The 23,470-nt window shown below is 41.9% G+C and overlaps 1 non-coding gene across 1 annotated transcript; it reads right to left on the bottom strand.

Annotated features, from left to right (window-relative positions):
• Nucleotides 1–9,166: 9,166 nt before the first annotated feature.
• Nucleotides 9,167–9,238, bottom strand: TRNAS-GGA (transfer RNA serine (anticodon GGA)). The gene has a single exon. It is a non-coding gene; the product is annotated as a tRNA-Ser (tRNA).
• Nucleotides 9,239–23,470: the final 14,232 nt, after the last annotated feature.

The following is a 23,470-nucleotide window of genomic DNA, read 5'->3' as shown; positions in this document are numbered from 1 at the left end:
AGTTTAGTCATGGCAGCTTATTGAAAGAATTCATACCACAGTTAAATTTCAAACACTTTTTTTCCTTTCTGAAACTAAAGCCAAAACCTTACAATAAGGGTTCTCAAACTATGGTCTGAAGAGTACCAGCATCAGCATTGCCAGGGATCTTGTTAGAGATGTCATCTCTTGGGCTATACCCCACACTTATTGAATCACTTGGTGTGGGGTTGAGCCCAGATATCTGCTTTAATAAGCCTTTCTAGTGATTCTGATATACAGATCAAGCTTGAGAACTACTGCTTCACAACACTGAGGATGAATTACAAGTAAGGTTTAGCTGTGTGTTCCTAGACTGTGTGCATGGGATAGTGGGTCTTACTATGTTGCCATGTTGGAATCACCTGAGGTACGTCAAAAATACTGATGTCTGTGTCCTATGCAGAGATTACATTTAATTGTTCTGAGGTATGCCTGGGCTTTGAAATGTTAAAAAAAAAAAACAACAACTTTCCAGATGATTCTAAACTGCAGATGTGTTTAGTAAACACTGGAGTAGAAGCTATACTCTGACAAAAACACAACAGAAAAAACTATCTGTGATGGTATGGAGGATGACTGCTAGTTAGTTTCCTCCCAGGTTAGATTTTGCTGCATTTTTATTGAAAGATTGTTTTATGAATTTGTCTTTGGGAACATCCTAGGGTCTAAATACCATCATCTTAGACATGCTCAAACTACTGCACAATTGCACTCATCTCACATGCTAGTAAAGTAATGCTCAAAATTCTCCAAGCCAGGCTTCAGCCATACGTGAACCGTGAAATCCCTGATGTTCAAGCTGGTTTTAGAAAAGGCAGAGGAACCAGAGATCAAATTGCCAACACCTGCTGGATCATGGAAAAAGCAAGAGAGTTCCAGAAAAACATCTATTTCTGCTTTTTTGACTATGCCAAAGCCTTTGACTGTGTGGATCACAATCAACTGTGGAAAATTCTGAGAGAGATGGGAATACCAGACCACCTGACCTGCCTCTTGAGAAATCTGTATGCAGGTCAGGAAGCAACAGTTATAAGTGGTCATGGAACAACAGACTGGTTCCAAATAGGAAAAAGAGTACGTCAAGGCTGTATATTGTCACCCTGCTTATTTAACTTGTATGCAGAGTACATCATGAGAAACGCTGGGCTGGAAGAAGCACAAGCTGGAATCAAGATTGCTGGGAGAAATATCAATAACCTCAGATATGCAGATTACATCACCCTTATGGCAGAAAGTGAAGAGGAGCTAAAAAGCCTCTTGATGAAAGTGAAAGAGGAGAGGGAAAAAGTTGGCTTAAAGCTCAACATTCAGAAAACGAAGATCATGGCATCTGGTCCCATCACTTCATGGGAAATAGATGGGGAAACAGTGGAAACAGTGTCAGACTTTACTTTTTTGGGCTCCAAAATCACTGCAGATGGTGACTGCAGCCATGAAATTAAAAGACGCTTACTCCTTGCAAGGAAAGTTATGACCAACCTAGATAGCATATTCAAAAGCAGAGACATTACTTTTCCAACAAGTCAAGGCTATGGTTTTTCCAGTGGTCATGTATGGATGTGAGAATTGGACTATGAAGAAAGCTGAGCACCAAAGAATTGATGCTTTTGAAGTGTGGTGTTGGAGAAGACTCTTGAGAGTCCCTGGGACTGCAAGGAGATCCAACCAGTCCATTCTAAAGGAGATCGGCCCTGGGTGTTCTTTGGAAGGACTGATGCTAAAGCTGAAACCCCAGTACTTTGGCCACCTGATGCGAAGAGTTGACTCATTGGAAAACACTGTGATGCTGGGAGGGATTGGGGGCAGGAGGAGAAGGGGACGACAGAGGATGAGATGGCTGGATGGCATCACGGACTCGATGAAGGTGAGTCTGAGTGAACTCCGGGAGTTGGTGATGGACAGGGAGGCCTGGCGTGCTGCGATTCATGGGGTCACAAAGAGTCGGACACGACTGAGCAACTGAACTGAACTGAACTGAGACATGCTCCTTGTGATGCAGTAGAGTGTTATATAATTCATGGGTACATACATGTATTTTTCTTTGCATATATTAAAATGTAGTTTAGTTTATCCTTAACACATATATGTACACACACACATACACATGCTTATTTGTTATGCTGTAAGTCCATAGTGGCATGTACACCATGTTTTAATTTGACAGATAGATTTTTTGTTGTTGTTCAGTCACTCAGTCAGGTCCAACTCTTTGCACCCTCATGGACTGCAGCATGCCAGGCTTCCCTGTCCTTCACTATCTCCCAGAGTTTGCTCAAACTCATGCCCATTGAGTCAATGATGCCATCTCATTCTCTGTTTTCCCCTTCTCCTCTTGCCCTCAGTTTTTCCCAGCATCAGGGTCTTTTCCAATGAGTTGGCTCTTCATATCAAGTGGGAAAGTATTGGCGCTTCAGTATCAGTCCTTCCAATAAATATTCAGGATTGGTTCCTTTTAGGATGGACTGGTTGGATCTCCTTGCTGTCCAAGGGACTCTCAAGAGTCTTCTGCAACACCACAGTTCAAAACCATCAATTCTTCAGCGTTCAGTCTTCTTTATGTTCCAACTCTCACATCCATACATGACTACTGGAAAAACTATAGGTTTGACTAGATGGGTCTAGGTTGGTCATAGCTTTTTAATACACTAAGTTTGTCATAGCTTTTCTTCCAAGGAGCAGGTGTCTTAATTTCATGGCTGCAGTCACCATCTGCAGTGATTTTGGAGCTCACGAAAATAAAGTCTGTCACTGTTTCCATGTTTTTCCCCTTCTATTTGCCATGAAGTGATGGGACTAAATGCCATGACGTTAGTTGTTGAATGTTGAGTTCTAAGCCAGCTTTCTCACTCTCCTCTTTCACCTTCATCTAGAGGCTCTTCAGTTCCTCTTCAGTTTCTGCCATTAGAATGGTATCATCTGCATATCTGAGATTACTGATACTTCTCTCTGCAATCTTGATTCCAGCTTGTGATTCATCCAGCCTGGCATTTCAAATGATGTACTCTGCATATAAGTTAAATAAGCAGGGTGACAATATACAACCTTGATGTACTCCTTTCCCAGTTTTGAACCAGTCCATTGTTCCATGTCCGGTTCTAACTATTGCTTTTTGATCTGCATACAGGTTTCCCAGAAGGCAGATAAGGTGATCTGGTATTCCCATCGCTTTAAGAATTTTCTACAGTTTGTTGTGATCCACACAGTCAAAGACTTTAGTGTAGTCAATGAAGAAGCAGTGAGTATTTGGGAGTCTCCTGTGGAGGCGTGGGTTGACAGTGGCCTATTGCAGGTCAGGGGCACTGGCAGCAGCAGTCCTGGGAGGTGTGGCATGTTGGTGTAAGTCCTCTCAGAGGAAGTCAACATTAGCCATACCATAGAGACTGCAAATGAACCATTAACTGGTCTAATTAAGAAAAAAAGATGAAACTCAGCAAACAAATTAGGAATATAATAGGAGCATCATGTATCCAGAGAAAACAGTAAAGAATTATACAAATATTCTACACATTTTTATGCTAATAATTTAAATAATCTGGATAAAAAGGAAAAATTTCCAGGACTACATATTTGTAAAAAATGATGCAGAAAGATGTAAAATGCTTAAAGAGATCAATAGCAATAGGAGAAACTGAGAAAAACATTTTCACAGAAGCATTTTTTCAAATCTTTAAGTTTCAAACATCCCTAAATCATTGAGACAGTTGCAGGGAATAGAGAAAAATCGGAACATTTCATCTTTTTCCAAAGCCAGAAGCTAGAGTAATGGTGAAAAGTACACCTGACATTCAAAAAGATTTTCACAGGTTGGAGAGAGCAAAAGAGCAAGTGAGGGAGAGGGAGAAACTGGTGATTTCACAAGGACTTCACAAAATGGATCTAAGGAAAACTAAATTTTATTAGCCCTAGTGGGAGGCCAGGAAAAGGCCTTGAGCCTTCTGGAACTCCCACTGTTCAGGAATGAATGGCCTGGAGGAAAGAAGTGTTTCCTTGATTCTAAACATCCATTGACTGTAAAACCATCAATTTAATTATAGATATTTTAGGGATTAAAAAAACTACACTAAATGTACCTAAAATAAGAAAACAGGCATTCATATACTAATATACCACATTTTTCAATATCACCAGATTGCATCTAAGCCTTCTTTACACTTCAGAGTCTAAAACTTCCAGGGGCTCATTTTTAGTGGCTGCAGTGATGCACAGCACACAGTGATGGACTGCTTTCAACATTTGAGCTGCTAGACTTGACTTTTCCACCAGTAGGATGACAGTATTGTCTGGAGGACTATCTAAGAATGCCAGTGCTATGCCTATATTTCTCATTTGGATAAATTTTGGTTTCATTTTTTCCTTTAATCAAATCCCATTTTTGCTGGAAGAGAATAAGCTTCTTTTGAAAGTCAGCCAGAAGCTTTAGATTAATTGCTCTTTGGTGCCTGGGAAATAGTCCCTTGTCACACCAACCACTCTTGGCTTTCAAAATCCTGTGGTTGCTTCTGAGATTCTGCCTTTGTTGCATGTCCTGGTCACAAGAAATCTTCTGTTTGTACGGCAATGTTTCTTTCCAATGCAATATGAGTGGAATATTTTTAAAAGCCTTTTTAAAAGACAAAGTACCTACTGCCCAAATCTTTGTAATATCATTCTCCAATAAAAGGAGCTAGGGCTTTTCGAGCCAATAGTTGATTCTAGGACTGGGCCAGGAAATACACAAGACCAGTCTGGAGCATTTTGTAGAGATGTTGTAGCCACGCGATCCGGGAAACAAACTCACTCAGAAAGACAATGCAGATAGTGGAGTGCAATTTATTACACCGGTGGGCCCAAGGCAGAGTCTCCTCTTAGCCAAGGGCCCCGATCAGTTTTTGTGAAAACCTTATATACCCTAAGTGTACGTGCTCAAACCCACCTCCCCAAATTCTCTGACACAAAGGAAAAGGAAGGAAGTCCTGCTTTCAAGATGGAGCCTGTTCTGTTTCCTCCTTCAGAGACAGAAATAAAGAAAATGCTTTAAAAAAAACACACACGTACAATGATGGGAGTATGTTGAGGGATGCAGGAGTCAAATGAAAGCTCCTGATGGACAAAGTTGCAATAATTTGAACAACAAAATAAAGTAGTGTAGGATTATAATCCAAAGTATAGAATAAATATCCATGAGTCCATGTGAATACAAATATTAATAAATGATTGGATTACTAAGTAACTAAATACCTAACTAGAAGAAAAGCAACAAGTCCTACATCCCCTGCAGAAAAATTTCAAATAATTTATGTGTATACTCTGTCCTCAAAGAGGCAAAGCATTATTCCCTACTTAAGTGTGGGCTATGCAAAGTGACTTCCTTCCAAAAAGTACAATATGAGGACAGAAAAGAGAGTAACTTTATGATGGAGACACCATCAAATACGAATATTATCTCAGTCAGGCGATCAAGGTGAACATCAGCCATGTTAAGTCTTTTTGATAGCTTGGATGATGCTCTAAGAATAGTACTCTACCTCTGAACACTTCTCTGCCAAAAGTCACAGCCCTAACCTAATTATGAGACAAACATCAGACAAATTTCACTAGAGAGACATTTTACAAAACAGTTAACCAGTCCTCCTCAAAACTGTCAAGATTATCAAAAACAAGGAAATTTGGAGAAACTGTCCTAGCCAAGAAGAGTCTAAGAAGATACAACAAATCAATGTACTGTGGTATCCTGGATGGGATTCTGGAAAAGAAAAAGGGTATTAGGGGAAAACTAGGGAAATGTGATATGGACTTCAGTTAGTAATAATCTATCAACATTGTTTGATTAATTGAGACAAATGTACCATGCTAGTATGATAAACTAATAATAGGAGAAACTGGTTATGGGATATGCAGGACTCTGCATTACACTCCAACTTTTCTATATGTATAAAACTATTTAAAAACTGAAAGTTTATTAAAAAACAAGGATGTAAATATCAATTAAAATTCAACTATGTGTAGCACTTTCAAAGCAAATATCTCAATGGAGGTGGCAATCACATGAATGGATTCCTTTAATACATGGCTAAATTAAAATATTCAGGCTAACAACACAGCATTTTCTCTCTCTTCTAATATTATGTTTCAGAGTACATATTGATTTCATAAATATTAAAATCTAAAAAAGATCACTTAGTATTAAGGATAATTAATTTATTTTAGCATTTATTAAGTTTAATTATAATTTATAACAGAAAAATATTTATTTATGTGGTGTGAGCTCAAGAGTAGAAATGGACCCATTCATCTCTATTTCCTCTGCACCCCACAACACTGGTGCTCAACAGTATTTGAAGTATGTGAGTTTGAATGCATATTGGTATATATTTTTTGAGTGCCTGGCTTTGCCAACTAGGGTGATTAAAAAAAATGGAGAAGTGAAACTGAGCAGGACCCTGTGGGGTCCCTGGGCACAAAAGCCTTTCTGGGTCCCCTATTTTATTTTTTTGGCCTCACAGCTTGTAGTAGTTCCCCCACCAGGCACTGAACCTGATGCCGAAAGTTCAGCCTCTGTGTGCACCACTGCTAAATTGAACTTTAGAGACAGTTTTGGGTGAAGTAGTAAAGAACAGCTTTTTGCTTTGCCAGGCAAAGAGGGACACAGCGGGCTCCAGCCTCGAAATGTTAGCCACCCCAGGTGCCTTTGATGAGGAGTTTTATGGCAATAGTTCAAGGGTGGGGTTGCTGTCAAGATTAGGGTGAGTGCAGGGTCTCAGGTGGTCAGGTCTCCTAATGTTGATGAGCTTCCCTTTAATCTTGCCTCAGGTGGCTTTGTTGCAGGGAGGAAGCCAATTCTGACTCCATGTTGGAGACTGTGTGTTTCACTAGCTTTTCGTTGCTTTTGTTATTATAATCACACTCAATGGCTTGCCTAGAGGATCCTACTCCTCTCAATTCAGTCGCTTATAGTCATGTCCGACTCTTTTGGACCCCATGGCCCCTCTGCTTGACTGTAAACAAAAGTGCCTTTGTTCAGCTGATGGAGAGATAGTTTGTCCCTGCAGGACTGGAAAAGGTCAGTTTTCATTCCTATTCCAAAGAAAGGAAATGCAAAAGAATGCTCAAACTACCGCACAATTGCACTCATCTCACATGCTAGTAAAGTAATGCTCAAAATTCTCCAAGCCAGGCTTCAGCCATACGTGAACCGTGAACTCCCTGATGTTCAAGCTGGTTTTAGAAAAGGCAGAGGAACCAGAGATCAAATTGCCAATACCTGCTGGATCATGGAAAAAGCAAGAGAGTTCCAGAAAAACATCTATTTCTGCTTTTTTGACTATGCCAAAGCCTTTGACTGTGTGGATCACAATCAACTGTGGAAAATTCTGAAAGAGATGGGAAAACCAGACCACCTGACCTGCCTCTTGAGAAATCTGTATGCAGGTCAGGAAGCAACCGTTAGAACTGGACATGGAACAACAGACTGGTTCCAAATAGGAGAAAGAGTACGTCAAGGCTGTATACTGTCACCCTGCTTATTTAACTTATATGCAGAGTACATCATGAGAAATGCTGGACTGGAAGAAACACAAGCTGGAATCAAGATTGCTGGGAGAAATACCAATAACCTCAGATATACAGATGACACCACCCTTATGGCAGAAAGTGAAGAGGAGCTAAAAAGCCTCTTGATGAAAGTGAAAGAGGAGAGGGAAAAAGTTGGCTTAAAGCTCAACATTCAGAAAACGAAGATCATGGCATCTGGTCCCATCACTTCAAGGGAAATAGATGGGGAAACAGTGTCAGACTTTATTTTTGGGGGCTCCAAAATCATTGCAGATGGTGACTGCAGCCATGAAATTAAAAGATGCTTACTCCTTGGAAGAAAAGTTATGACCAACCTATATAGCATATTCAAAAGCATAGACATTACTTTGCCGACTAAGGTCCGTCTAGTCAAGGCTATGGTTTTTCCTGTGGTCATGTATGGAAGTGAGAGTTGGACTGTGAAGAAGGCTAAGCGCCGAAGAATTGATGCTTTTGAACTGTGCTGTTGGAGAAGACTCTTGAGAGTCCCTTGGACTGCAAGGAGTTCCAACCAGTCCATTCTGAAGGAGATCAACCCTGGGATTTCTTTGGAAGGAATGATGCTAAAGCTGAAACTCCAGTACTTTGGCCACCTCATGCGAAGAGTTGACTCACTGGAAAAGACTGTGATGCTGGGAGGGATTGGGGGCAGGAGGAGAAGGAGACGACAGAGGATGAGATGGCTGGATGGCATCACTGAGTCGATGGATGTGAGTCTGAGTGAACTCCAGGAGTTGGTGATGAACAGGGAGGCCTGGCGTGCTGCGATTCATGGGGTCACAAAGAGTTGGACACGACTGAGCGACTGAACTGAACTGAACCCCTTCTGAAGGCTGGATATTCCCTTGGAGATGTTTTGCAAGACTGAAGACCCTTTCACTTTACTTCCTCACTGTATCTCCCTCTCTATTCTGCGTTTTGACTTTAGTTCCTCATTGCTTCTCTGCCCCTCATCTATAAAAGAACCTGGCATCCAGACCCCAATAAGATGGTTATTTTGAGGCGCTAGCCTGCCATCTTCTCGGTCTGCTGGCTCCCCAATTAAAGTCTCTTCCTTGCTTCAACACCTTGTCTCTCGGATTCACTGGCCTATCGTGTGGCGAGCAGAGCGAGCCTGGACTTGGTAACAGTTTCTTGGCTGTTCCTCCCTTAACTAGCAAGTGAATCTGCTCTTTGGAACTCAGGGAAAGTCATGGAGGCTGGAGTCTAGAGTACTGCCTACAAGAAACCTGGGACAGAAAGGGGCTCTGTGCCCAGGAACCCCACTCAGTTTCAAACTGCCATCCTCAGCAGTGAAAGCACTAAGTTCTAACCACCAGACCACCAGGGAATTCCTCCCCCATTTCTTGATTAGAGGAAGTAAGCTTCATTCAGCCTCCAAGACCTTCCCTGCCTTCCAAGGAGTAGGTTCAAACACATGCTAATTACGGAAGGGAGGGGAAGTGAAGTGAAGTGAAGTGAAGTGAATTCGCTCAGTAGTGTCCAACTCTTTGCGACCCCATGGACTGTAGTCCACCAGGCTCCTCCCTCCATGGGATTCTCCGGGCAAGAGTAGAGTACTGGAGTGGGTTGCCATTTCCTTCTCCAGGGGATCTTCCCAACCCAGGGATTGAACCCGGGTCTCCTGCATTCCAGGCAGACGCTTTAACCTCTGAGCCACCAGGGAAGCCCGGAGAGAAGGGAGGAATAGTCAAAAGAAGCAATAGTGCAGACTTGGGGCAGCATCCTGGAAAACTCCCTTAAGGGATATATGGAACAATATTTTTGAGCTGTTTCACAGACACTGAAACCCTCACCAGGTGGGAGAAGTTAACTGCGTGCTGCCCAGAAGCACTAGACCCCAGACCTGTGGTAACCAGAAGGCTGATGATGCTGACTCCCACTTACCTCACCAGCAACCAATCAGAAGACTGCCTGTGAGCTGACCACACCCTCTATGAACTATTATCATAAAACACCTTACTTATCCCTTGAGGCTGGAACACAGTTTTGAGGGCAGTAGTCCACTGTGGCCCCCTTTGACTGACAAAGCAATGAAACTATTTTTTTCCTACTTTGCCCAAAGCTCTGTCTCCAAGATTTAGTTGGGTGTCAGGGTACAAAGGCTTGATTTGGCTTTAGAAGGAGTAAAAGGGGAATACAAACAAACTCATACACATATACCACCAGAAACTCTGCTTTGATACTATTTTCTTAGGGTCCTTTGTTGTGGAGAAGGCAATGGCAACCCACTCCTGTACTCTTGCCGGGAAGGTCCCATTGATGGAGGAGTCTGGTAGGCTGCAGTCCACAGGATCACTTAGATAAAACAATCTTATGTCAAATTGATTTTCTTATGATTGTTCTTTTATTTTTTATGCTCAACAAAGTGGTAATTTAGAACTATTTCACCAAAAGCATTTGTAAGATATAGTTAAATAAAACAACAATGGGAAAAGCAAACAAACAAAAAATCCAGAAGCTTCAAATTTTCTTGAGGCCATCTGGAGAACAGTCCCTCAATATCCACCATGCATGCTAGAGGAACTGTGGTTTCTGGGGATGATAATTCTAAAGATGAGTCCAATAAGAGTTTAAATTTTTGTGGCAAATTGAGTGTTGTTAAATTACTAAAGAAGACTTTAACATCCTTTTGCCAATCTTCTCCTTCAGTGACCAGTGATTCCATTCCTAGAAACTGACCTTAATTCTCCCTGTGAACCCTTCCAGATGGGCCCATGGCCCATCAGGACCCTTCCTTCTCCACATTTCAATTGCAAATGAATCACACTATCTTGTACTTTCTAAGCACAAAGTGTCTCTTGACTTTTGCCACTTCTAAAGGTGCTTACTCCTTTTGTCTGAGTGACCACTGTTTACTAACAGATCACTTTTATTTGATTCTGGTTCCTTCTGATCCACTGCCACACAGGAGCCAAAGGAATTGTTATCAATTGCAAATTTTATTATGTCATTCTGAATGATTTCCTGTTGTTCTTGGCAGAAAGCTTAAAACTTTTCTGCAGCCTCTCCTCTGTGGTGAACATCACAGGGCAATGCCTGGACCCCCTTCCTTCAGGATCAAGGCATTCATCTGCCACTTGGCTGACACAAGGCTCACAACTACCTCACCCTGGGAATCACCCTCAGTCAGGGGCAATTATCATCTAATGGCTGGTCAAGGCAGGGGGGTACAAAGGTCTATCTCCCTTGCCTTGACATAGGACAACCTTGAAAGGCCATCTCAGCTTCCTATGTTGTCTGTTGAGTCCTCTACTGCAACAATGAAGTTAAAATTCTCCCTCTGCTCAATCTTGCTTCTCCCCACCTCCTTTAGAAATTCTGTCCCTAGTACACACCCTAATAATCCCTCCATCTACTCCAATCTGCATCTCAGAGGCTGTTGACTATGAAAACAGTTTAAGACACCACCAACTCTCTTGTCTCACCCCACCCTCTCTACATGGAATGTATCCTCTGCCCCATCTCTGTGGCAACCTGGATTTCAGTCCTGCATCTGCAATAGCTGATGGAGCCGAGGCCCATCATTTGACACGTTTACTCTTCTGTACAAGGAGGAATTCTAAATCAGAGCTTCTTAAACTTTCATGTGCCTACAAATGACATTGGTCTTGCTAAAATGCAAGTTTGGATATGGATTTCTTGAGATTCTGCATTTCTAATATCAGCTCCAAGGTGATACTGATCTCCTGGTCTATAGACCACACTCTGGTATTAAGATTCTGGAAACTGTCTTAGATTTATTATAGCTATACTAGTTTGACAGGAAGCAGCACAGAATTCTGGATCAAAAATTCTGAAGTTGGAGAGAACTGGCTTTGAATCACCACTCTGCCCCCTCCCAGCTATATGGCCTTGACCTGGGTATTTAGTCCAAATCTCAGTTTCCTCATTTACAAAATGGGAGGAAACAGTGCCAACTCTCGGGTACTAGTGAACACTGAATGATATAATACAGGCAGAACGCTTAGCACAGTGTCTGGCACACAGCTCCCAAAAATTGTCAGCTTCATATTAAAACTACACATCAGCATCCCAGGCGGGAACATGGACTGTTATTATAGATCAGTCCCTCGAGCCACAGCCAGACATTCAGATGGACAATGCTCGTAGCAACATCTCTGAACATGAAGAATCCAGAACAGAACTGACTGCTTGGGTACAGAGAGATAAAGAGGGGGCTCTATCGAACAGAAGAACAACAGCTAGGAAGGGAGATGGTACTGCTTTCTGGAATTTTCCATGCCAAGTCACAGGTAAAGAAAGGCACATAAGGCTCAGCTACTGGTTGTTCTGTGTTCTGTGGGTCAGATGACTTGGGAAGTAGGGAATGGATTCCTCACAGAAGCATAAGGGAACCCATCATATAAAATAGATAATCAATAATGACCTACTGTACAGCACAGGGAACTATACTCAATATTCTATAATAACCTATATGGGAAAAGAATCTGAAAAAAATAGATAAGTATGTATTAGTATCACTTTGCTGTACACCCAAAACTAACACAAATTGCAATTAACTATATTCTAATATAAAATAAAAATTAAATTAAAAAAATTGAACTCATCATGTTATTCATCTTTTCTGCCCTTTGTGCTTTATAGCCGCTTTCAGAATATACCATGCTGGATTTAATCTTAGCAAGTGTATGTATGATCAAAAAACCAATGGCTCCCAGAGACAGCATTAAATAGGATTCCATGGCCTTAACATCTTTTCTTTGATTCAGAGCAAAGGAATTCTATCAACAGGAAGCACCATTGTTTTCTCTCAGTAGGGATGACTGAGAGAAGCAGCTGTTGTATGAGCCAGCATGCCAACAAAGGGACACATCTTGGAGCTGTGTGAGACAAACAAGCAAACAGCGAATGCCATTAATTCCCTTTCAGTCAAGAGCAAGTGCAGATGGGCTGGACAGGCAAGGCCACGCTCATGGCAGCAAAGTTGGGGGTTGTGGGTGGAATTTGGGGAGCAGGTGGGTAGGGAACTGCCTAACAAAACTGTTATGCCTGTTAAGTCATTGGTAGTCCCCAACATGAGCAAACACACTATTAGAGGAAGGACAAAGCTAAGGCAGGCCTGAGTGAAATCATTCTGTTAATTGGTGAAAGGAAATTCACATAGAGGAGGACACATTTTGCAAAAGACCTACAACAACTCTAAAAACACAGGGGAAAAGGGAACATGAAATTTACTTGAACTAGTTATAACTCAGTCCTGCTTGCTTTTTAGCAAGTTCAGTTGGTGTTAGTGTTTTAGTCATTTACCAAGAGCCAAACGAATGAAATTTTCCTATACTCGCAACTCATTCATTCATTCATTCAATGTCCTCTCTAGCTCCCTCTGCTGTTACATGTGGCCAAAGGATGGGGCTCTCACCAATGGAACGCCAGCAGAGAGGATGTGCTCCAAGCCTGCCCCGTACAACCACTCACTCACAGCCCTTACTCTCTTTTTCATTTGACTGAAGAACAGGAATGATTCACATGACAGGAGACTGAGTCATTAAATGATTGAACAGAGTAGAGCTCAAATGCTTAACTGATTCCATGACCCCATTATGTGAGTGAGAAAGAAACATTTATTGTGCTAAGCCATTTAAATTTCAGTGCTGTATGCTACAACAGCTCATCTATCCAGACTAACACATGGGTATAATGCAATGAGGGTATAGAAGATGAATCACCTTAGTCCCAGGGAATCTGGGAAGGCACTGCAGATGTGAAAACACTCAGTGAAGTAGAAGAAGGACTAGAAGTTTCCTAAACAGACAAGGGAGAGGGGAAGGACATTCTGGGGGCAGGCAAGAACAAACACAAGGGTTAAGACATCAGTATATATCGAATGCATTGTTTGGGAAACTATGTTTTCATATCATTGGAATGTTAGATGGTGAGACTTGAAAGGCAGCAGACAATTGAGGGGCAGGGTGGGGGGCAAACTATGGCTCATAGGTCACTTCTGGTCTACTGTTTATTTTTGTGCAACCTGTGAATTCATAATAGTTTCTGTATTTTTAAATGGCTGGAAAACATAAAAAGAAGAATATTTTGTAACATATGAAAATGACATAAAATTCAAATTTCAGTGTCAATAAATTACGTTTTATTGGAATACAGCCATGCCCATTCATTTATGTATCATCAAGACGCTTACTCCTTGGAAGAAAAGTTATGACCAACCTAGACAGTATATTGAAAAGCAGAGACATTACTTTGCCAACAAAGGTCTGTCTAGTCAAGGCTATGGTTTTTCCAGTGGTCATGTATGGATGTGAGAGTTGGACTGTGAAGAAACCTGAGCACCGAAGAATTGATGTTTTTGAACTGTGGTGTTGGAGAAGACTCTTGAGAGTCCCTTGGACTGCAAGGAGACTCAACCAGTCCATCCTAAAGGAGATCAGCCCTGGGATTTCTTTGGAGGGAATGATGCTAAAGCTGAAACTCCAGTACTTTGGCCACCTCATGCGAAGAGTTGACTCATTGGAAAAGACTCTGATGCTGGGAGGGATTGGGGACAGGAGGAGAAGGGGACAACAGAGGATGAGATGGCTGGATGGCATCACTGAGTTGATGGACGTGAGTCTGAATGAACTCTGGGAGTTGGTGATGGACAGGGAGGCCTGGCGTGCTATGATTCATGGGGTCTCAAAGAGTCAGACATGACTGAGCAACTGAACTGAACTGAACTGATGGCTGTTTTTGCACTATGATGGCAAATGGCAGAGTTGAATAATTGTTACGGAGACCATATGGCCCACAAAGCCTAAAATATTTACTGTCTCCATTTTTGCAGAAAAAAAATGCCAACCTCTGATTTGGAGTCCAGACATGATTGTGTGTGATAGACCACATTACTGTTCCCATTCTCTGTTTCTCCTTGATGTCACACTCTTGTCATGTGACTTTGAATTTCATACCACTGGGTGGAGTATGTTTTTCTGCTTCACTGTTGTTGGGCTCAAGCCATACGACTCGCTTTGGTCAATGGAACATGGAGGAAAGTGATAGAGCACTTGTTCTAAGCTTTGGCAATAATGGAAACTACATGTTTTTGCTTTTCTTCTTTGTATTTCTGTCATTGTTACTAGAAGGACACATCCCTCATAGCATAAAAATGAAAAGAATATGGAGCAGAGCCACTGGAACTGAACTTCTAATCCAGAACCTGAAGCAGAGCCATTCCAGCCAATTCTTAGACCTATGATTGTGCATAAATGTTTATTGTCATATGCCAATGAGCTTTGGAATTGTTTGTTAAACAGTAGTAGCTAATAGAAACATCATGAAGCTGCGGAAGAGAGAAAATTACTATGTGTATACTGAGGCACGGCTTTCTCAGGTGGCTCAGTGGTAAAGAATCTGCCTGCAATGCGGGAGACCTGGGCTCTATCCCTGGGTTGGGAAGATCCTCTGGAGAAGGAAATGGCAACCCACTCCAGTATTCTTGCCTGGGAAACCCCAGGGACAGAGGAGCCTGGCGGGCTAGGGGTTGCAAAAGAGTTGGATATGACTTAGTGACTATACAACAACTCTGAGGCACACTTTTTTATTAAAAAAAAAAAAAAGTGTTAGTTGCTAAGTTGTGTCTGGTTCTTTTACGACCCCATGGATTATAGCCCACCAGTTTCCTCAGTCCATGGAATTCTCCGGGCAAGAATACTGGAGTGAGTTGCCATTTCCTTCTCCAGGGGATCTTCCCAACCCAAGGATCTAACCAGGGTCTCCTGCATTGCAGGCAGATTCTTTAGTGTCTGAGCTACCAGGGAGGCCCAACTTCCCCATAACTAGAGGTTAAAGAACATTAGCAAGTTAAGGTTGCTGAGGCCTAATGCTAAAGGTATTTTTATATTGATCATATAGAAGTCTGGTATGAAAGCAAAATCACAGTGAATTTAGGTAGAACACTCTTGACTCTCCTTTTCTTGAGATCTGAATAAGGCCTCTGACATTTCTTCACTAAAGTTAAACGGGTCTATATTTGCATAGAGATTGCCTTCCTTTTCCTTCCTTTTATTGCAACTAGTATTTGTTATGGTGTACCACTGCTACATCTTCAATGGCTCCCTAATAGGGATATGCCCCTTGCCACAATCTGTTATAATTTCGGAGCTTGAAAATCTCTAATTCATCTATCCTACGACATTCTCAAATATGTATTATTCTGTGAAATATCTAAGAAAAGAGATGAAGTAAAACACTAAAAATGTCCCTTCCAGGTTTCTTGGCTAATACCTATGTGGGTTGTCATGGTGACGGGCAAAGAGATGGAGAACAGTAAAGAGACTGGAGAAGATACTGTCATACTGGGACCTATAAAATCTTTGTGAACATTTGCTTCTCAGAAATTAACTCAGGAAACAGCATCATTCACTGACTTGGTTTTCTGAGTATCACAAGGTCAATGAATCCCCTCAAGATTCTACCAACTGGGATTATTTCTTCTTTCTCTTTTCCCAGAGTCCTGGGGGTCATGGCTAGGAGAAGAAGCATCCAGGGCATGGTAATATTAAAATTTAAAATTTGCTTATTTGTTGTATTGAAGTTTCCCACTTCTTTTCAGTTGCTACTTGCCCTCTCACTCCCAAAATCAAGCAAATAAGACAGATAGACACACAAAGCCACAATCATACTTAAAATAATTAAATCACAATCTCTGGGGGATGATACACAGGCCTCGATATCTTTTGAAACTGCTGGGTGCAGCTAAGTTTGAGAACAGGTGTTTTGAGGGTATTCTCGGTAACTCAGTGTTATTCTCATCATAGAGGCACAAAGAGATAATCGCACCAGTTTAAGAGCTGGGGACATTTAGTCCAGATCAAGATATGTATCGGTTAAGATATTTCCAGTTTCAAAGTAACAGAAATTCTGATTCACACCAGTTCACATGATAAGATCATTTGTAGTGTCACACAAAGGGCATGTTCAATGGCAGGATTCTTTCTGACTCTCCATGCTGCCACCCATAGTGTCATTGTTGGCAGTTCTAGGAGCACATCCCAGAAGCACCTGGGGCTATGCGCTTTCCTTTCTTTCCTTCAACTACTGGACAGCATCCTGCACTTGCTTTGATTGGCTCAATTTATTATTGTGCCATCCCCATCTATGCAGTAATCAATCACTAGCTGCCTTAGCTCAGGCTGTTATAACAAAATACTCCAGACTGGGTGGTGTAAGCAACAGAGATTTCTTTCTTACAGTTCTAGAGGCTGGAAAGTCCAAGACCAAGGTGTCAACAGATTCAATGTTTGGTGAGAGTCCATTTCCTGGGTTGCCTTCTTGTGTGCTCACATGGCCTTTCTCTGGGTGTGTGCATGTGGTGACAGAGGGCTCTTGTCTCTCTTCCTCTACTTATAAGACCACCAATCCCATCATGGAGATAACACTCTCAAGACCTACTCTAAACCTAATTACCTTACAAAGGCCGTACCTCCAAATATCATCACAATGAGGGGTAGGACTTCAGCATATGAATTTGGGGGGAGAGGGGACACAAACATTCAGATCACAACTGGCCAGGAGAGTGCTTAAAGACTGGCTTAGAGTTAGGTTACAACTCATCTCTGAACCAATTAAAAGGACAAATGTTTGGTTTAGGCCAATTAGGACTAACCGTAAGAGCTGGCACAGAGAATAATTCCCCTCAAAAAGCCCAGCTGTTCCATAATAGGATACAACTGGGAGAAAAGTATGGACTAGCTGCTGGTTAGGCAAAAACCAAATATCCACTGAAGAGCAGAGACAAAGCAGAAGATGCTTCAGATGATTCATTGGTTCCTCTTTGGCAGCAGAATAGAACTGAATTTCTCCTGAGGAGAGGAGACCCTTCTACACATTCTTTTCCAAGTCATGAGCCATACAGACAGATGATAAGTACCACCAAAGTTTGATCATTTCTGACCTTTTGGATTTCTCTGTCTTCTTAACCATTCTAGGAAGAGGGGAGCAACATAGGTATTTGCCACCCAGGCAGCCAGAGTGTACCAAGGAGTCAGGAACTCCTCATTCGTGGGCCTGAGAAAACAGACCCTGCTTCCTTATCATTAAAACTGGCGATTCTTTACCCCAATGTGAAGATATTAAGTCACACTCTGAATATCCTCAGTAAGCCCTCAGCCTCCATAGATGATAGCAGATATCTCCTTGTTTGACTGGAGTAGCCCCCTGAGGAATAGGAAATTCAAAACCACTAGAGATTAGTCTCTTGGTTGAGGTCATTCCCCAGTCAAGATACAAACACTCTTTGGATTTATCAAGTAACTCATTACCATCTATACACCTTTTAGTATGGAGAATAGAAAATCAATCCAGGTGTCTCCTAAGAGATTACAGAGCAGAACTAGTGGACAAGGTCTCAACTTGCATTGCACATAAGAAATTCTAGCAGATTAATTAATTTAGAATCTCTATGGGTTAGGCTCTGATATCAATCTTTCCAAGCTTTTATGGTGATTCCACTGTACAGCTTAGATGGAGACCTGGTCTTGGTGAGGGCTTTGGGGACACCTTGGATGGACAAAGCACCTGGAAGGCTTTGGAAGCTAGAGACAAGAGTAGGTGGGATGGGACCAGGACAGAAGCAAAGGGAAAGACAGTAGTGGAAGAGGAGTTTGTGTACCAGAAATACTCTGCACCAAAAGAACATAAATCTCCATCATTACACTCTACCCTTGGTCTATCCATAGTCGGGCAAAGATGCTTGCTCTTTAGAAGAAAAGCTATGACCAACCTAGACAGCATATTAAAAAGCAGAGACATTACTTTGCCAACAAAGGTCCATATAGTTAAAGCTATGGTTTTTCCAGTAGTCATGTATGGATGTGAGAGTTGGTCCATAAAGAAGGCTGAGCGCTAAAGAATTGATAGTTTTGAACTGTGGTGTTGGAGAAGACTCTTGAGAGTCCCTTGGACAGCAAGGACACCCAACCAGTCAATCCTAAAGGAAATCAACCCTGAATATTCATTGGAAGGATTGATGCTGAAGCTCCAATATTTTGGTCACCTGATGAGTAGAGCTGACTCACTGGAAAAGACCTTGATGCTGGGAAGGATTGAAGTCAGGAGGAGAAGGGGATGACAGAGGATGAGATCGTTGGATGGCATCACGGACTCGATGGACATGAGTTTGAGTAAGCTCCAGGAGTTGGTGATGGACAGGGAAGCCTGGCGTGCTGCAGTCCATGCGGTCACAAAGAGTTGGACATGACTGAGTGACTGAACTGAACTGAACAGGATCAAGACACATAGCATTAGTGACATGCCTCATATCACACACCATATAGGCATAACTTCATGACTGATTGACTGAACAACAACAACACTCTGATGAAATGGTGTGCTGAATCCTCTGGTATGCTCTTCTCAAACTTTAGTGTTCTACATACCCTTGGGAACCAATAAAAATTGAGATTCTTACTCAGAAGGTCAAGAATCAGTCCCAATATTCTGCATTTCTAACAATTGCTGAGGTGATGCTGCTACTGTTTTGCATATGAAATCTGAGTAGCAATTATGCACTATATAACAGGATGGTACCATTTTGCCTACTTCCGTGTACTAGCCTAATTTCCCACTATAAACTTATAAATCAAATAAGATATTGAAATTTGACACATTTCCTGTTTATTAAAGATTGCACATGACCAGATGACATATTTCCTCTACAGGGGAGGAAAAATAGCTTTCTTCTACTCGTCTTAGGTTCTCAGCTATGTCTCTGTTATAAAAGACAGGTTAAAAAAGAGAAAAGCATACTAATGTATTTAATATGAGTTTTACACGACATGGAAATCTTGTAAAAGGAAATGAAGACCTGAAGAAGCAGTTACATTTGAGTGTTTCTCTGATTGGCTTGATGAAGAGTGTAAAGTCGTGTCCTATACAATAGGACAAAAGGGTATGAGCTACAAGTAGTCAACTTGGGGAAACTCAACAAGGCCTCTTGTGTGTTGAGATTGTTGAGATTCCTCTTGGCGTTCCTCCATCTATTGAGATGAGGATGTTCCTTTCATTCAGGTATCAGTTAGTTTAGTCGCTCAGTCATGTCTGACTCTTTGCGACTGCATGGACTGCAGCATGCCAGGCCATCACCAACTCCCGGAACTTACTCAAACTCATGTCCATCAAGTTGGTGATGCCATCCAACCATCTCATCCTCTGTCATCCCCTTCTCCCACCTTCTATCTTGCCCAGCATCAGGGTCTTTTCAAATGAGTCAGCTCTTCGCATCAGGTGGGCAAAGTATTGGAGTTTCAGCTTCAATATCAGTCCTTCCAATGAATATTCAGGACTGATGTCCTTTGGGATGGACTGGTTGGATCTCCTTGCAGTCCAAGGGACTCTCAAGAGTCTTCTCCAACATCACAGTTCAAAAGCATCAATTCTTCAGCACTCAGCTTGCTTTATAAAGTCCAATTCTCACATCCATACATGACTACTGGAAAAACCATAGCCTTGACTAGACAGATCTTTGTTGGCAAACAAATGTCTCTGCTTTTTAATATGCTGTCTAGATTGGTCATAGCTTTTCTTCCAAGGAGTAAGCATCTTTTAATTTCATGGCTGCAGTCACCATCTACACTGATGTTGGAGCCCAAAAAATAGTCTGTCACTGTTTCCACTTTTTCTCCATCTATTTGCCATGAAGTGATGGGACCGGATGCCATGATCTTTGTTTCTGAATGTTGTGTTTTAAGCCAACTTTTTCACTTTCATCAAGAGGCTTTTTAGTTCCTCTTTACTTTCTGCCATAAGGGTGGTGTCATCTGCATATCTGAGGTTATTGCTATTTCTCCTGGCAATCTTGATTCCAGCTTGCGTTTCTTCCAGTCCAGCGTTTCTCATGATGTACTCTGCATAGAAGTTAAATAAGCAGGGTGACAATATACAGCCTTGACGCACTCCTTTTCCTATTTGGAACCCGTCTGTTGTTGCATGACCAGTTCTAACTGCTGCTTCCTGACCTGCATACAGGTTTCTCAAGAGGCAGGTCAGGTGGTCTGGTAATTCTGTCTCCTTCAGAATTTTCCACAGTTTGCTGTGTCAAAGGCTTTGGCATAGTCAATAAAGCAGAAATAGATGTTTTTCTGGAACTCTCTTGCTTTTTTGATGATTCAGTGGATGTTGGCAATTTGATCTCTGGTTCCTCTGCCTTTTCTAAAACCAGGTTGAACAACAAAATTCACGGTTCACGTATTGTTGAAGCGTGGCTTGGAGAATTTTGAGCATTACTTTCCTAGTGTGTGAGATGAGTACAATTGTGTGGTAGTTTGAGCATTCTTTGGCATTGCCTTTCTTTGGAATTGGAATGAAAACTGACCTTTTCCAGTCCTGTGGCCACTGCTGAGTTTTCCAGATTTGCTGGCATATTGAGTGCAGCACTTTAACAGCATCATCTTTTAGGATTTGAAATAGCTCCACTGGAATTCCATCACCTCCACTAGCTTTGTTTGTAGTGATGCTTCCTCAGGCCCACTTGACTTCACATTCCAGGATATAGGGGGGTACCTTTCACGTGAAGATCTTACAATCTGCTTCAGGGGAAAGTCCAGAGAGTCCTTCCAGTACTTGCTATTTCTCAAATTGCTCCAGTTCAAAATATTACATAAGCCAAGGTGCCATATTTTGAGGTAGGGTGTCCTGAACGCCATTACTTCTTGTTCCATTGTCTGGCTAGACCTATACACCTACAATAAAATCTGAGAGTTCCATTTGTACCAACTAAGTCTTACTTCACTGACAACTTGGCTTTTCTGATGTAGTCCTGAGTTCCTGAGGGTTCATATGTACTGAGACTAAAGTTCTGATGTTGATGAAGAATAGCGAACGACACAATAAAAGAAGGAAATGCTTTCAGAAGGTTGTCCCATGTCCCCTGGGAACGAATGATCCACACAGGAAAAAAATGAGGTGCAGGTGGGATAGATTGAAGTCAAATACCTTAAAGGTGCCAATGAAAGGAAAATGCAATGTAAAAAGTTGAATTACTCAAAAAGTTAACAGCAGGATTTCTCATTTGTTTAGCAAAGTGGACATTCTGAATTAAACATTAACATCAAATTGAGCCAGTGCTGGTGATGTAATGCTCAAATAAATGAGTTTTACAAAAATCATATTCTTCTTTAGAATGTCAGCTTACTACTGCAATAGGCATTCTATTTCAGCTTGTCCTCTGTCTGGATCAAAAGAAACATTCAAAAATTTAAGGTAACACAACAGAAGCTTCAGATTTCTCCAAGGGCCATTTATAACAATAAGCACAGGTTAGCAACACCTTTTTAACCGGAGACCATAATCTGAATTTGAATCGGATTTCAATAAAGTAGCATTTGGAATGCAAATAGGAAAGTAATTAAGGTAACAAAAAAGGATGTAAAAGTATATGATTCTCTGAATGCATCCTAAAACCCCTTTGATTTGAAGAACCCCTCTAGCTGGAGCCTGTGCAGAATACATTGTGCTAATACAGAAGCAAGAAATTGACAAGATTAAAAAACATATACGTATATTTCATTCCTTTAATGTTCTTTCAAATTAGCATGCTGATAATACACAAATCTTTGCAATTAAATGGAAAGGTAAAAGCAGGGCACACAAACTTATTTCAGAGAAACTTGTCCTGGGTGAACTAGCTCTCTTAGTCAGTAAGCATGGATTGTGATGACAGCATAAGGGAAGTCAGCTGTGGGGTAGCTAATCGAAGAATTTTGCCTTGCAATCTTTAAACACATGAAGATGTGGCAGGGAGGAAGCCAATTCTGACTCCATGTTGGAAACTGTTTGTTTGACTTGCTTTTCCTTGCTTTTGTTATAATCATACTTAATGGCTTGCCTGGAGTACCCTGCCCCTCTGCTTGACTGTAAACTAAAGTGCCGTTGTTCAGCTGATGGAGAGATAGTTTGTCCCTGCCCATCTGTGAATAGGAGAGAATGACACACCCCTTTTGAAGGCTGGAAAATTCCCTTGGAGATGTTTTGCAAGACTGAAGATCCTTTCACTTTACTTCCTCAATGCACCTCCCTCTCTGTTCTGCCTTTTGACTTTAGTTCCTCATTGCTTCTTGGCCTCCCATCTATAAAAGAACCTGGCTGCTGCTGCTGCTAAGTCGCTTCAGTCGTGTCCGACTCTGTGCGACCCCATAGACCCCAGTCTCCCCCGTCCCTGGGATTCTCCAGGCAAGAACGCTGGAGTGGGTTGCCATTTCCTTCTCCAATGCATGAAAGTGAGAAGTGAAAGTGAAGTCGCTCAGTCATGTCCGACTCTTCGCAACCCCATGGAATGCAGCCTACCAGGCTCCTCCATCCATGGGATTTTCCAGGCAAGAGTACTGGAGTGGGGTGCCATTGCCTTCTCCGAAAAGAACCTGGCATCCAGAGCCTAATAAGATATTTATTTTGAGGTGCTAGCCTGCCATCTTCTTGGTCTGCCCACTCCCCAATTCACGTCTCTTCCTTGCCTCAACACCTTGTCTCTTGGATACTTCGGCCTGTCGTGCGGTGAGCAAAGAGGAGGTGTATTGTACTGTACTGTTCACAACTACTCATTCCTTTGCCTCCTTCTCAGAGGACCTTTCTGCCCCACTGATGCTAGACTTGGCCACATAACTTAGTTTGACCAATGGAATAAGAGGTCATGTGATGGAAACCAAGTTCAAACAAAAGTTTTGAGTATGGTTGTGTGGTTTGCCTTAGCCTTTTGCACATTCTTTTGGCTAGAAACGGGCAGACCCTGCCTCAAGAGCTCCTTGAGCCCATGCACTAGGACAAGGAAGACAAGCGAAGCAAAGCCACAGGCCATGCAACTGACCCACAGCTAACTTGTCGGTGCCCACATGCAACATGAGTGAGAAATAAATGTTTATGATTGTAAGCCATTAAGTTCTGGGAGACTGTT

Source organism: Budorcas taxicolor, chromosome X, assembly GCF_023091745.1.
Source record: "Budorcas taxicolor isolate Tak-1 chromosome X, Takin1.1, whole genome shotgun sequence".
NCBI lineage: Eukaryota > Metazoa > Chordata > Mammalia > Artiodactyla > Bovidae > Budorcas > Budorcas taxicolor.
This window is presented reverse-complemented; position numbering and strand designations above follow the sequence as displayed.